Source organism: Loxodonta africana, chromosome 1, assembly GCF_030014295.1.
Source record: "Loxodonta africana isolate mLoxAfr1 chromosome 1, mLoxAfr1.hap2, whole genome shotgun sequence".
NCBI lineage: Eukaryota > Metazoa > Chordata > Mammalia > Proboscidea > Elephantidae > Loxodonta > Loxodonta africana.
In genome coordinates, this window is record NC_087342.1 from 84755141 (window position 1) to 84770903 (window position 15763).

The 15763-nt window shown below is 36.7% G+C and overlaps 1 pseudogene; it reads left to right on the forward strand.

The window, feature by feature from the left end:
* The first annotated feature begins 5695 nt into the window (after positions 1 to 5695).
* LOC100657225 (olfactory receptor 2W1-like) lies at positions 5696 to 6891 on the forward strand (annotated as a pseudogene).
* The last annotated feature ends 8872 nt before the right edge of the window (positions 6892 to 15763 follow it).

Below are 15763 nucleotides of genomic sequence, written 5' to 3' on the forward strand. Positions count from 1 at the left end.
TTTCTCCTTAGTCATGCTGTCCATAGGAGTGAAATAGATAGGAAATATACTAAATATTCACCTAATCTGTACAAGTGGAAGAATTCTAGGTCAAGTGAACAGCAGTCTAAATGGAATAGGCAGAATAGAGAGCCATGGCTTCTCAGTCAATTCCAAGGCTTGAGTGAGTTTAAAGAATCACAATCCCTTGAATAAAGGGGAGGCTTAGTCCCCTTGATGAAGGACTCCAATTCACAGCCCAAAACTTATACTGTTATTCTTTCTAACGGCCTTCCCCAAAGGAACCTGCGGCCTTTTACGAAAGTGACAGTTCTTCTGGGAAAGGAAATAATCATACTTTTCAGAGACTACTGGATACTGGCTGTGAACAGGCACTAACCCCAGGGGACCCAAAAAGTCACTGTGGATTACCAGTCTGAGGGGGGCATATGGAGTTCAGATAATTAATGCAGTCTTAGCTCATGTCTGTCTCACAGTAGGTCCATTGTGTCCCTGAACCCATTTTGTAGTGATTTCCCCAGTTCCAGGATGCATAATTGGAATAGATATACCCAGCAACTGGCAGAACCCCCACATTGAATCCCTGACAAATGAAGTAAGGACTATGAGGGTAGGAAAAGCCAAGTGGAAGGCATCAGAACTTCCCCTACCTAGGAAAATAGTAAACCAAAGGCTATACCACATTCCTGGAGGGATTGCAGAGATTAGTGCCACCATAAAGGACTCGAAGTTTGCAGTGGTGGTGATTCTCCCTGAATAATTCCGTGACTAATTTATTGCTTTATTTGCTCTTATGGCTATGTTTTGTTCTGGAGGGGGAGAGAAAAATGATGGAAGCACCAAGGCTTGATTTACTGATGGTGGTCCTTTGGTTGGTTCATTAATGTTTTGTAGAAAATTGAAGACCTGTTGCATTTGTTTACAGAGTTTCCCTGAATGAGTGTGAACAGTGTATATATTCCTAGATAAAGAGCTCAATGTTTCTTGTTGCAATCTAGAAAAGTAGCTTTTGAGAAATTTTCAAAATACCCAATTCTTTCTAAATTGTAAAGAGGACTCTTGGGATCTCATTACAGAGCTGGCTTGGTTGAGCTATGGTTGATGGTGGAGCTCATTTTCTCCAAGTCCCTAGGAATTCTGTCACCTGGAGAATCAGAACTCATCAGGTATATTTTATTCTTATGCTCAATGCAGCTATTTATAAGCTGAAATGTTTCATCTTAGTTCAGTTAATTACAATTGTTTCATTGTTCAGTGATGAGAAGATAACTGCATTTAAACGTGCATCCTGAGGCAGTCTATTTGTGCTTATCTGTTTTATTAATTACTGGTGGTATGTAATTTTAATTCAAGGAAGCTCTTATAATTTAATGATCATAAACCAACCCAGAAAAATCATCAGAGCGCACAATTGTTCCAGGACCCAGGGTTTAAATAGTGACATCTCAGATACCAGGAAATTAATCATCATAGGTGCTGAAGGATTTGAATCACCAATGGTGGCCATCAAGGCAAAAGAATGAAATAAAAATATAAATTTCTTATAATCCTCAATGTACTGTTTAGAGCTTTGAAGATTGAATATCTTCTCTTTCACAGACAAGAAGGTGTCAGAGCTTGGAGGTCAGAGAGAACTATTAGAGGTACCTTATTTACATATTTACTCAAAATACATTTATTTCCAAATCAATATGTGTACTATTAATGGTATGATTATTTTATAGAGTCAGCATATGTTAAAATTCTAGTTTCGGAATTACACATTATTTAACAGTAAATTTTGTTATTTGTGATATATTCACTCCTTAGAGAAAAAAATTAAAAATATTCTTTCTCATTTCCCTGTCCTATAGCTTTCCTTCATATTGAGGACGTTTTGCATTTATTAAATTTGTCCTTGTGAAATGTCAGGATATTGTCTAATTCTCCAACTATTTCATCAACTGGCTTTTTCTATTGCACTTTAATGAAGTCAATTGGATGCAGTCCTGAGTGGGTTAGATAATCTTTCTTGATGATCTGAACTTCCACACGATGTTGGGAATAAGCATTCACTTCTTATTCTTTCTTAATTGGAGTCCCTGGGTCATCAAAATAGTTAATGTATTCAGTAACCAAAAGGCTGGAGTGTTGAGTTCACCCAGAAGTGCCTTAGAATTATCTGATTTCTTTTTGCATTATTTCTCTAGAATTTGCAAAATAATTTAAAGTCAGAACAAGCAATGAGACTCTGTCACAGGCTTCATCCCCTTACCTGAAGTCTCAAGTTCAAGAAGTCCTGTCAAAAATCTGTACCTCAACCACCTCAGGAAAAAGCGCAGCTCATGGTGGCATTCCAGGGAACACAGGAGAGCACTGAAACCTGGACAGCAAATGCGGAACCAGAATCTGCTTTCTTCACAGCGGGCTTTACACTGGTGGAGAAAAAGAACGCCAAGGGACCTCTCGCTGGAGCACAGTAATGCAAATCTTTAATATCTCTTGGAAAATAATGTATGTTACTTGGTAAAACAATTTTTCAGAGGTAGAAGAAAGGAAGCTTAGATCTATATGGGCTGATGATTCCGACTTTCTGCCAAAAATCCGAGGTTAAATATTGCAAATCTCTGCAGAGACATTCTCTTTTCTGTCTACGTTATGAAAGAAAGATAAAAGCTATTCTCTATTATAAGGGGTGCACTTGAAGCTATTTCTTGATTTGTGATTTCAGACATTTTGATTAGCAGAAATAAAAAAGGAAAAAGTGGAGATTAAATTAAAAATGAATTGAAATATTGAATTTTATTCATAGTGATTGTGGAGTTAGGAAAGATACTTTAGATTTTTTTCAGAATCTCATAATGTGCATGGAAAATTATCTGAGATTCCAAATCTCAGGAGGAGTTTTTTATCCTTTTCTGATTTATCTATGGGGGCAGAAATGATAATGATATAGTCAAGGAATTAACATCATGGAATTGACTTTAATTTTAAAAGAATTATCATTTTTGTGTTTGTATAGTCATAACTGAATTTTGATTTCATACAACTTGTTTAATTTAAAAATTCAATTAAATTTAAAAATTCAATTAAATTTAAAATTTATAAACATTAATTTTTAAAATGCTTGCATTTTTTTCAGAAGATAGGCACAATTATACACATAAACATGTTTGTCAAAATAAATATTATTTATTCATCTCCTGCTCAGATATTATATCTCATGGTATATGATACATTTCAGAAAGTTATTATTTTTCTTCTTGGCCAACTTGGTCAATGGCAGAAATCAGGCTCAAATATTTATTCTTGGAAAGCAAATTCTGAGGAAATTACCCGATGTCTATATTGAAATGACTATGTTGACCAGTATATTTAGTTAGACTAATGAATGTGTACACTATTGAATCATTGCAACAGATTGATGTCTTTTTCATAATTCTGAGAATAAGAACTTAAAATGTGCATAAATAAAATGCACCACTTTTCACCCAATAGCTACATGCAGACACAAATGCTCAAACACCTTGATAGTTAACTATTATTTTTTACTATGAAGATTTTCTTAGGTTTTCTTTTTTTTGTTTTAAACAAATCTTTCTAGAAGTTATTTTTGCTTCAGGTAGTAAGAAGTTATCTTTCTGTAGTCAGCAATAGGAAACTGTGAAGTTGGACTGTTGACAATGTGTTCAGTTCAACAATGCATGTAGCTATTGGGTGAAAAGTGGTGCATTTTCTTTAGGTACATTTCAAGTACTTATTCTCAGAATTATGTAAAAGACATCAATCTGTGGCCATGATTCAATAGTGTACACATTTATTAGACTAACTGAATATACTGGTCAACATAGTCATTTCAATATAGACATCCGGTAACTTCCTCAGAATTTGCTTTCCACGAATAAATATTTGAGCCTGATTTCTGCCATTGACCAAGTTGTCCAGGAAGAAAAATAATAACTTTCTGAAACTTTCATCAGTTCTGATATGTTCAAGTTTCCCTAGATGAACTGTATCTGTGTCACATTGCTAAAGAACACAGAACTTCGTAGTATTTCAAATAGAGACTTATATTTTAAATTATTTTTCATCAAACTTAACAAATTGGCTATTTGTTACTACAGAAATAAAACCAAAGCCTTTTCCATTTGTCTACTACCTTCTATCACCCCATTCAGGTAACTTTACAAGATGTCAATCTAAATTTATAAAGAAAATGTTAACTAATAACTTTCAGTAATTTTTCAATATTATTCATGGTGTGACTTAACTTGTCATTTATTAAAAAAATATATTTGGGGTGTTTGCTTTAGGGGTCAGGGATAGAGGGAAGAACACTAACCATCAAGTCTGCTTTTAAAGCTCCAGAGTAATACAGTGGGAAGGTTAAACAAACACCTACATGGTACATGATTATAATTTTTTCTTATAATAATTTTGGTAACTAATGATTATTGAGACATACTGTGTTACAAACATTGTTCTAAGCACCTTACATATATTACTCATTCAATATTCACCCCAACTTTAGGTATTTTTATTGTTCCATTTTAAGAGATGAGAAAACCGAGCCCAAAAGTGTTATGTAACTTGCCTGGGACCACACAGTTAAATAATTGGCACAGATGAGACATAAACATAAACTCTGTGCATGCTTTTAAAGTCCGTGGTATATTGGTTTTCTTTTGGATTTCCCTATACTTGATAAAAGATATACCACAAAAAGAGATGAAGGGCTCAGGGGATTCCTCTTTAAGAAAGAAACTTTTAAATGCTGGCTGAAAGAATAAATAGGAGTTCCCCATAGAAACAGTGGAATGATTTCAGGGACTTCAGATGGGAATGAGTTTGACCTGTTTAAAATAAATAAATAAATAAACACAGAGAGAGCTAGTAGGAATTTGTGAGATGAGAATAAGGCCAGGCAGGTTCATCTCAACCAACTTAAAGAATTTGAATATGTCTTAAATGTAGTGGAAAGTCATTGACCAGTTTTAAGCCCATGGATGATGTGATCTTATTAAATCTTGTAACAAGGCATAAGACTGGATGTAAGGATAGAAGATGATTACCAGAATCTAGAGAGATAATAGTAGTTTCGATTAGAATAGTAGTGGCGGTGGGAAATTTAAAAAGTGAAAGGATCATTAATGTATATTTCTGCATTCAAATTTACCAGTTTTGGTGATAGCCAGTTATTAGGAATGAGGTAGATGAACGTGCCAAGGAGAAACGCCAGATTTCTTACAAAGTAACCTTGGAGATGCTCTGCACTAAGATATGGAAAAAGAGGGATGCTCTTTTCCTTACTCTGACATTAGCCAAATAGATTTTATAGGTGCATTCTCTGATGAAGTAAAAGAATTGTTCATTATATTAAACTTACTAGCTTTACAGAGAATAAGAGTCACATTATTTTAGAACCATATCTATTGAAGACTCTCAAATTCACTTGTGAAAATATTCAGACCCTGAGTTTAAGAGTGAACTCCTGAAGGTCACATAGATAAAATATATAATACTGAACTCTTCATCATAAAAGAATCTGCAACAAATACCAGATTTCGTGAATGCAATATTTTCTATTCATTCATTTTTAAAAATTCTTGGTACAAATTCTCCCTCTGTTTAGTTCTGTATTTCATTAAACTATTAAGGCAGTTTGTGTTGACAAGTTTCTTCTTCTCCTATTTTTTGATTCAGGCATTGAAGGACCATGGACCAAAACAATCATAGCTCTCTACATGATTTTATTCTGCTTGGCTTCTCTGATCATCCCAAACTGGTGATGGCCCTGACAGGAATTGTCACCATCTTCTACTTAATTACATTGGTGGGTAACACAGCCATCATTGTTGCATCTGTCCTGGATTTCCATCTGCACAATGCCAATGTATGTTTTCCTCAGGAATTTATCTTTCCTAGATCTGTGTTTAACCACCAGCATCATACCTCAGTTGCTGGTTAATTCATGGGGCCCTGATAAGACCATTAGCTATGTGGGTTGTGTCATTCAACTCTGTGTTAATATGTCTTTGGACTCTACTGAGTGCCTTCTCCTGGCTGTCATGTCCTATGATCGTTTTACAGCTATTTGTAAACCCTTGCATTATTTGGTAATCATGAACCCACAACTTTGTCTCAAGATGATTGTCATGGTCTGGGGTGTTAGTCTGGCCTCTTCTGTGGTATTATATACACTCACACTGAATTTGCCTAGGTGTGCAATCAACCTTCTGGATCATTTCTTGTGTGAGTTGCCAGCTATGGTCAAAATCGCTTGTATAGACACCACAACTTTTGAAATGTCTGTTTTTGCTTTAGGCATTGTCTTTGTCCTTACACCCCTCCTCCTTATTCTTATATCCTATGGTTTCATTGCTCAAGCTGTGCTGAGAATGAAGTCAAAAGCAAGCCAAAGAAAAGCAATTAATACCTGTGGATCTCATCTCACTGTGGTGTTCCTCCTCCTTGGAACTGTCATTGTCATGTACCTACAGCCAGGTAACAGTGCCTCCAAAGACCAAGGCAAGTTCTTCACCCTCTTTTACCACATCATCGTTCCAAGTCTCAACCCCCTCATCTATACCTTGAGGAATAAGGACATGACGGACTCACTAAAGAATTTGGTGAGAGTTGCCTATCAATCTACAAAAATGAAGAAGAGACGGAAATCATAGAAAAATATTAGAGTAAATAAGGCAGTGAAATACATTTTCTAAGTATCTTTAGTTTTTGCTTAGGCAAGTAATCCCTAGATCATAGAGATCAGTTAATATAATAAATCTTGTGTGGGAAACTTTTGGGGTTAAAAACAATATAACCAATTTGAGATACACAGGCTTTTGCCATGGATCTGTTGTATCATGGAACTTATGCGAATTCTGTGCATCATGGTAATATTTGTGTGTAGTATTATTTCATAAAATATGTAAATCTTTTATTTCCAGTTATCATGGTATTTAGCTTTTCATGGGAAAATGTGATGACTTATGAATTAAACTTTAATATTTTTTATGATCTGATATCTTTCTTTAAAAGATTGCATTGTTTAATAATTGAAGCCAATCTAGATAGATTTAGAAGGATACATCAATGAAATCTAAAAGTAACCTAATATTTTCTCCTCTGAAAAACCAGTTGCTGTCAAATTGACTATAGTGACCTCATGTGTTTCAGAATAGAACTGTCCACACAGAACTTGTTGCAACACCCAGGAACTCCATTTTCTCTGAACACTTCATAATTCTTGGAATGAGAAGGGGGAGAAGTCCTAGATGATTTACTGGATAATTATGTATTTTCCCAATCAGAACAATACAGCAATAACACACATAAAATATGTTTAATATCAATGGCACGCAACAACAAGGACAGGATATCATTGATGTCCTTGCCTTCTACTTTTAGAGTTGCTTTCAGAAAGAGTTGGTCAGTCCACAAAAAAAAAAAAAAAAAAAAAAAAAATCCCTCAGAGAGAATGTAAGTTCTGTGTTCCTGATGTATACAGTCAAGCTATTCCACCCAATACTCTTGGATTTAGAAAATCTATTCTTTCTCTTAGTACAATTTATAATAATGATAGAAGATATATTAGGTCATTCACTAAGTTCAATATTCTAAATACATCAAAAATATAATAGTGATGGACTCTTAGGAGAACATTACATTTTATAGCAATACATTTTTTTTTCCCTGGTTTTATTTTCTTTTTGGTTTGGGTCTCTTCTTTGTTTGGGCTGCAAGTTACACTAATATTTCAAATATTTAATCTCTCTTGTATCTCCCTTAAATAAATGTTCGTACATATTAAATCACAATAAATCCTTTAAATATACTGACCTTCTAAAAGCTAATCTGTACTGAATGGGTGTTATGAAGATTATCAAGAAGGGCAGCTTCTTTGGTTGCTGCCAGGTCCAGGAGGACCTGACCAGACTGCAGTCCTCAGACCTCATTTTCCTCATCCATCCATCCCCCCAGAAACTCCTTAAAAAATGGTTTGATTCCCTTCCCCAATGTGACTTGAAAAGGAACGTGGTGATAATAGTAAGTAATAATGATGAAAATTAAATCTAATTTTCTCTTTAATGAGAGGTCACTTTTCTGCCTAAGATCTCACAGCAACATTCTTGAGAATTTATTACACCAACATTCATAAGAATTTAGAACAAAATTTAACTCATCTAACTTAAATGGTCTACCAACAAAGGGAAATATTCTTGAAGGCATATGAAGTGATTATAGGGGAAGAAAAGTATGAAAGAAATGTTAGACTGGGACTCCAAAATTTACCATGAGGAAAAAAAATCACTTAACAGTTCTAAGCCTTTATTTTCTTTTTAAATTTAAAATGGATATTAAAATGACCCTACACAATATATACTTGGTTTGAGATTCAAAAAAGATAAATCAGGGGGACGAGCCAACCTGGCACTGTAGACAGAAGCACTATGATGTACCCACACAGCAAAGACCTGAAAAACTAAGTAAAACAGAGACAAATGTCAATCCTGGACCCCTAAGCATCAAATGAAGAGATAAAGAACTCAACCAACCATCAAATGGAATAAAAGACTGACAAAAGAACAGAAAGCAAACAGAAATACAAAGTGGAGGACCCCTATCAGCTAACGCAGCACGAGTTTGCCATTTTGAACTCCTCAGCCACTGAGAATGGTAGACAAGGAGTACGGGAAGACAACTTCGAGGAGCTCCCAGCAGGAGACACATCAGTTGGTTACCAGCGACACGCACATCCCCATCCTTCACCCTTCTCCCCCTGCTTGGCCTATGTCACTTCCCGGTGGGCAATGTTGACTACTAAGAACAAAGAAAACACCCTTGATTTTATTTCTAATCTGACAATGAGATACTTTAAAATCTTACCAATTTAGATATCTGCTTTAGGCTTTAGGTAATTATTTTTAATTATTTTATGTAAACTCAGTGTCACGGATTGAATTGTGTCCCCTCAGAAATATGCGTCAACTTGGTTAGGCCATGACTCCCAGTATTGTGTGAACGTCCTCCATTTTGTGATTGAAGTTTTATGTTAAGTGGATTAGGGTAGGATTGTAACACCACCCTTACTCAGGTCACCTCCCTGATCCAGGGTAAAGGGAGTATCCCTGGGGTGTGGCCTGCACCATATTTTATCTCTCAAGAGATAAAAGGAAAGGGAAGCAAGCAGAGAGTTTGGGACCTCATACCACCAAGAAAGCAGTAACAGGAGTAGAGCTCATCCTTTGGACCTGGGATCCCTGTGCCTGATAAGCTCCTAGATTGAGGGATGGGATGATTGAGGACAAGAACCTTCCTCCAGAGCTGACAGAGAGAGAAAGTCTCCCCTGGAGCTGACAGCTTGAATTTGGACATTTAGCCTACTTTATTGTGAGGAAATAAATTTCTCTTTGTTAAAGCAATCCACTTATGGTATTTCTGTTATACCAGCACTACATGACTAAAACAGTCAGTTTTTAGTTTATCAAAAGATTTTGCCTTAAACGGATGTTGCATTGATTAAATGTTCTTTTCGAAGTTTTTAAGTTATTTAAAATGTCCTCTTTAATGTATTAATGTTAATTTCCTGGATTTAATTGATCTATATTATCATCCTTGCATTTCTAGGGTTTTGAATGACTGATTTTTCTGAAGTAGATCACCAGGCCTCTCTCCCTACATGCCCCTGGGTGGACTCAAACTACCAACCTTTCAGTTAACAGCCAAGTGTGTTAACCATTTGCACCATCCCACGGACTCCTTAAGAAATTTAGTAGATCACAAAGAGTGGTATTCCTATTACAAAAGCGTTTGGCAAAAATAACTGAAATGCTTTTAAAATCAAAACCAAAACTTTTGGTAGAGCTGGATTCTAATAATAATTCTACTGATAAACTCCAGAATAGTTTCCATTAGGTTACTTGGCTGCATGAGCTCCACTGGAGCCTAGAAATGTGGTAGTGCTCAAACTTTTCCTCACACAAGACACTGGCTTGTTGAGAAATCAATATTTTATTGTGCTTGTCATCTTAAAAACACATCGATTTAAGTTTACAAGACATAATAGATATAAACACATATGGCTGTTTAAATGTTCTGGCAATTCCTTATATAGGTGGGGAATTAATGAGCCGAAATCAATAAAAAACAACATTCTCGGATTTAGTTCACTTATTTATTTCTAACCCTTTTCCTGTCTCCTAAATTAAAAAGAAAATGTTTGCCCCTCAATTCCCTGAATAATTGCCTATTTACTCTTATGGCTGGCTACCTTATGTTCTGGAGGGGAGAGCGAGGAATGAGGGAAGCGCTACTGTTTGATTTATTGATGGTACTCCTTTGGTTCTTTCATCACTGTTTTCTGAGAAATTGAAGAACTGTTGGGAACTGTTCATGCAATCTCCCTGAATGAGTGTGGACAACCTTTTCAGACCTGGATAAAGAGCTCAGTATTTGTTGTATAGAGCGAGAAAAGTAATTAGAGAAATTTTCAAAGTATCTAATTCTTTCAAAACAGAACAGAGGGGAGGCGGAGCCAAATGGCAGAATAGACAGACGCTTCTGTCGAGCCCTCTTTACAACAAAGACCCAAAAAAACAAGTGAAACAAGTATATTTGTGACAAGCTGGGAGCCCTGAGCATCAAAGGCAAGCTTAGACAATGAACTGAGGGGCAGGGGAAGGAAGCAACCCTTCAGAAGCGGAGGGGAGTTGCCGGACCTGAATTTAGGGGAGCTCTCAGGCACCATTCCCGGAGCGGCAGCAGTGGCAGAGGGCTGGTCCTAGCATTCGGCCACAGTTTCTTCAGGGAGAAGCAGCCAGCGACACAGCCCACTCACACCTCCGAAACCTGAGCAGAAGGGTGTTTTCCACAAAAGCTAAGTACTTGTGTATATTTTACCGAGCCCCACCCACCCCCAACCCAGCTTCAGTGACTGAATCCGTAGGCCTGAGATAGACCCTGGTGAGCACCTGGAGCCGTCCTCCCTGCCTTGAGGAAGGAAAAAATTTGCAACTGGGGGGGAAAAGATAATTTGCTAGCTCCATTAACTGGGAGAGCTCAAGACAGAAGCAGCTCCTGTCCAGGCATAAACCATCCATGGACCTTGAGCACCTTTCCCTTCTGCATGAACCTGTGTGGGCCTATTTTGGGAGAATAGACCCTAGTTGGCAAGCTCCAACCATTTCAGCGGTGTGGTGGAGAGGTGGGTGTTTGACATTTGACATTGCTTTGCCTATTAAACAAGGTCCTCACCTACCCACAACAGGGACCTAAGGACTGGTGGCTCTAGGTGGGTGGCCCAGCCACCTGCAACAGGGTCCCAGGGATAACTGGTACCTCCCAGTCCTTACAATGAAAACTTTGGGTGCCCATGGTCCCTCTGCAGGGCCCACCCACCAGCATGCTCTAGGGAAGAGAGATGTGTTTTCCTCAGAGACACTTAGGGGTCAGTTCTCAGCTCCCTGCCTTGTTCAGAGCATGACCCCCTGCTACAATCAGATAAGGATATATACGCCAATCACCCCTGCCCCTCTAAGACTGTAGGACAGAGCCTGTACCACACTCTTGATATCAGCTACCTGGAAACCTGAGCTGAATTCGTACAAGAAAACTGAATGGACTCCTAGACTGATGTACATGATAATAGCTCTAGCCAGCTGGGGACAAGACAGCAGACATCCAAAGGCAAAAATAATCAAGCTAGCTCACTCAAGCAACCCATAGGGGTATACCAAAACAAAACAAAGCAAGCAGCTACCACAAAGTCAGCAAGCATAAACTAATAAAACAACTTACAGATGACCCAGAGACAACAGTCAATATCAAGTCACACAAAGAAACAGGCCATGATCACCTCAACAGGCTCTCAAAGAATCCAGGGATCTTGTAGATGAAAGTGCATTCCTGGAATTACCAGATGCAGAATACAAAAGTTTAATATACCAAACCCTTCAAGACATCAGGAAGGAAATGAGACAATACACAGAACAAGCCAAGGAATACACAGATAAAGCAACTGAAGAACTCAGAAATATTATTCAGGAACATAATGAAAAGTTTAATAAGCTGGAAAAATCCATAGACAGACAGCAATCAGAAATTCAGAAGATTAACAATAAAATTACAGAATTAGATAACTCAGTAGAAAGTCAGAGGAGCAGAACTGAGCAAGTAGAAGCTAGAATTTCTGAACTCGAAGATAAATCACTTGACACTAATATATTTGAAGAAAAACCAGATAAAAGAATTAAAAAAAATTGAAGAAGCCTTAAGAATCATGTGAGAAATAACCTAAGAGTGATTGGAGTACCAGAAAAAGGAGGGATAACAGAAAATACAGAGAAAATTGTTGAGGATTTGTTGGCAGAAAACTTCCCTGATATTGTGAAAGGTGAGAAGATATCTATCCAACATGCTCTTCAAACTCCACATAAGGTAGACCTTAAAAGAAAGTCACCAAGACATATCATAATCAAGCTTTCCAAAACCAAAGATAAGGAGACAATTATAAGAGCAGTGAGGGATAACAGAAAAGTCACCTACAAAGGACAGCCAAGAAGAAAAAGCTCAGACTACTCAGCAGAAACCATGCTGGCAAGAAGGCAATGGGATGACATATTTAAAAAATTGAAGGAAAAAAATTGCCTGCAAAGAATCATATATCCATCAAAAATGTCTCTTAAATATGAAGGTGAAACTAAGATATTTCCAGATAAACACAAGTTGAGGGAATTCGTAAAAACCAAACAAAAACTACAAGAAATACTAAAGGGAGTTCTTGGGTTAGAAAATCAATAATATCAGGTATCAACCCAAGACTAGAACACTGGGCAGAGCAACCAGAAGTCAACCCAGACAGGGAAACCCCCCCCAAAAAACAAACAAATCAAGATTTAAAAAAAAAAGTGCCCAACACAGGGTAACGGCGATGTTATTATTTAAAAGACAACGTTAAAATAATAAAGAGGGACTAAGAAATGTAATCATACACCTTCCATATGGAGAGTGACATACGTCAATACAAAGAAATAAAAGTTAGATATAAATTTAGAAAAATAGGGGTAAATAATAAGGTAACCACAAAGGAGAGAAACTATCCTACTCATCAAAATAAAATACAAGGGAAAAATATAGACTCAGAAGATACAAAATCAACAACAACAAATATGAGGAAAGGGCTATATATAAAGAAAATCAACTCAGCACATAAAATCAAGTGGGAAAAAGAAGCTGCTAACAAACAAAAAAGGATGTTAAAATTATAGCACTAAATTCATACCTATCCATAATTACCCTGAATGCAAATGGACTAAATGCACCAACAAAGAGACAGAGAGTGGCAGAATGGATTAAAAAACAAGATCCGTCTATATGCTGCTACAAGAGACACCCCTCAGACTTAGAGACATAAACAAACTAAAACTCAAAGGATGGAAAAAATATGTCAAGGAAACAACAAGCAAAAAAGAGCAGGAGTGGCAATATTAATTTCTGACAAAATAGACTTTAAAGCTAAATCCATCAGAAAGGATAAGGAAGTACAATATATAACGATTAAAGGGACAATAGACCAAGAAGATATAACCATAAAAAACAAACAAAAAAAAAACACAAAAACCATACTAAAAACTTATGCACCCAATGACAGGGCTGCAAGATACGTAAAACAAACACTATCAGCATTGAAAAGTGAGGTAGACAGCTCCGCAATAATAGTAGGAGACTTCAACACACCACTTTCCTTGAAGGACAGGACATCCAGAAAGAAGCTCAATAAACAGAATATCTAAATGCCGAAATCAACCAACTTGACCTCGTAGACGTATACAGAACACTCCACCCAACAGCTGCAAAGTACACTTTCTTTTCTAGTGCACATGGAACGTTCTCTAGAATAGACCACATATTAGGTCATAAAGCAAGCCTTAGCAGAATCCAAAACACTGAAATATTACAAAGCATCTTCTCTGACCATAAGGTCATAAAAGTGGAAATCAATCACAGGAAAAGCAGGGAAAAGAAATCAAACACCTGGAAACTGAACAATACCCTGATCAAAAAAGACTGGATTATAGAAGACATTAAGGATGAAACAAAGAAATTCGTAGAATCCAATGAGAACGAAAACACTCCCTATCAGAACCTTTGGGACACAGCAAAAGCGGTGCTAAGAAGCCAATTTGTATCAGTAAATGCACACATCCAAAAAGAAGAAAGGGCCAAAATCAAAGAACTATCCCTACAACTTGAACAAATAGAAAGAGAGCAACAAAAGAAACCCACAGGCACCAGAAGAAAACAAATAATAAAAATTAGAGCTGAACTAAATAAAATAGAAAACAGAAAAACAATTGAAAGAGTTAACAAGACCAAAAGCTGGTTTTTTGAAAAACTCAACAAAATTGATAAACCATTGGCCAAACTGACAAAAGAAAAACAGAAGGGGAAGCAAATAACCCAAATAAGAAATGAGATGGGCAATATTACAGCAGACCCAACTGAAATTAAAAGAATCATATCAGATTACTATGAAAAACTATACTCGAACAAATTTGAAAACCTAGAAGAAATGGATGAATTCCTAGAAACACACTACCTACCTAAACTAACACAAACAGAGGTAGAACAACTAAATAGACCCATAACCAAAGAAGAGATTGAAAAGGTAATCAAAACACTCTCAACAAAAAAAAAGCCCTGGTCCAGATGGCTTCACTGCAGAGTTCTACCAAACTTTCAGAGAAGAGTTAACACCACTACTACTAAAGGTATTGCAGAGCATAGAAAAGGATGGATTACTACCAAATTCATTCTATGAAGCCACTATATCCCTGATACCAAAACCACATAAAGACACCACAAGAAAATCATAGACCTATATCCCTCATGAATGTAGATGTGAAAATCCTCAACAAAATTGTAGCCAAAGGAATTCAACAACATATCAAAAAAATAATTCACCATGACCAATTGGGATTCATACCAGCTATGCAGGGATGATTCAACATTAGAAAAACAATTAATGTAAACCACCACATAAGTAAAACAAAAGACAAGAATCACATGATTTTATCAATTGATGCAGAAAAGGCATTGGACAAAGTTCAACACTCATTCATGATAAAAAATCTCAGCAAAATAGGAATAGAAGGAAAATTCCTCAACATAATAAAGGGCATTTATACAAAGCCAACAGCCAACATCACCGTAAATGGAGAGAGCCTGAAAACATTTCCATTTAGATTGGGAACCAGACAAGGGCACCCTTTATTACCACTCTTATTTGACATCGTGCTGGAAGTCCTAGTCAGAGCAATTAGGCTAGATAAAGAAATAAAGGGCATCCAGATTGGCAAGGAAGAAGTCAAAGTATCTCTGTCTGCAGATGACACGATCTTATATACAGGAAACCCTAAGGAATCCTCCAGAAAACTACTGAAACTAATAGAAGAGTTCAGCAGAGTATCGGGATACAAGATAAACATACAAAAATCAGTTGGATTCCTCTACACCAACAAAAATAACATCGAAGAGGAAATCACTAAATCAATGCCATTTACAGTAGCCTCCAAGAAGATAAAATACTTAGGAATAAATCTTACCAGAGGTGTAAAAGAGTTATACAGAGAAAACCACAGTACACTTCTGCAAGAAACCAAAAGAGACTTAAATAAGTGGAAGAACATACCTTGCTCGTGGATAGGAAGACTTAACATTATACAAACGTCTATTCTACCAAAATTGATCTCTACATTTAATGCAATTCTCATCCAAATCCCAA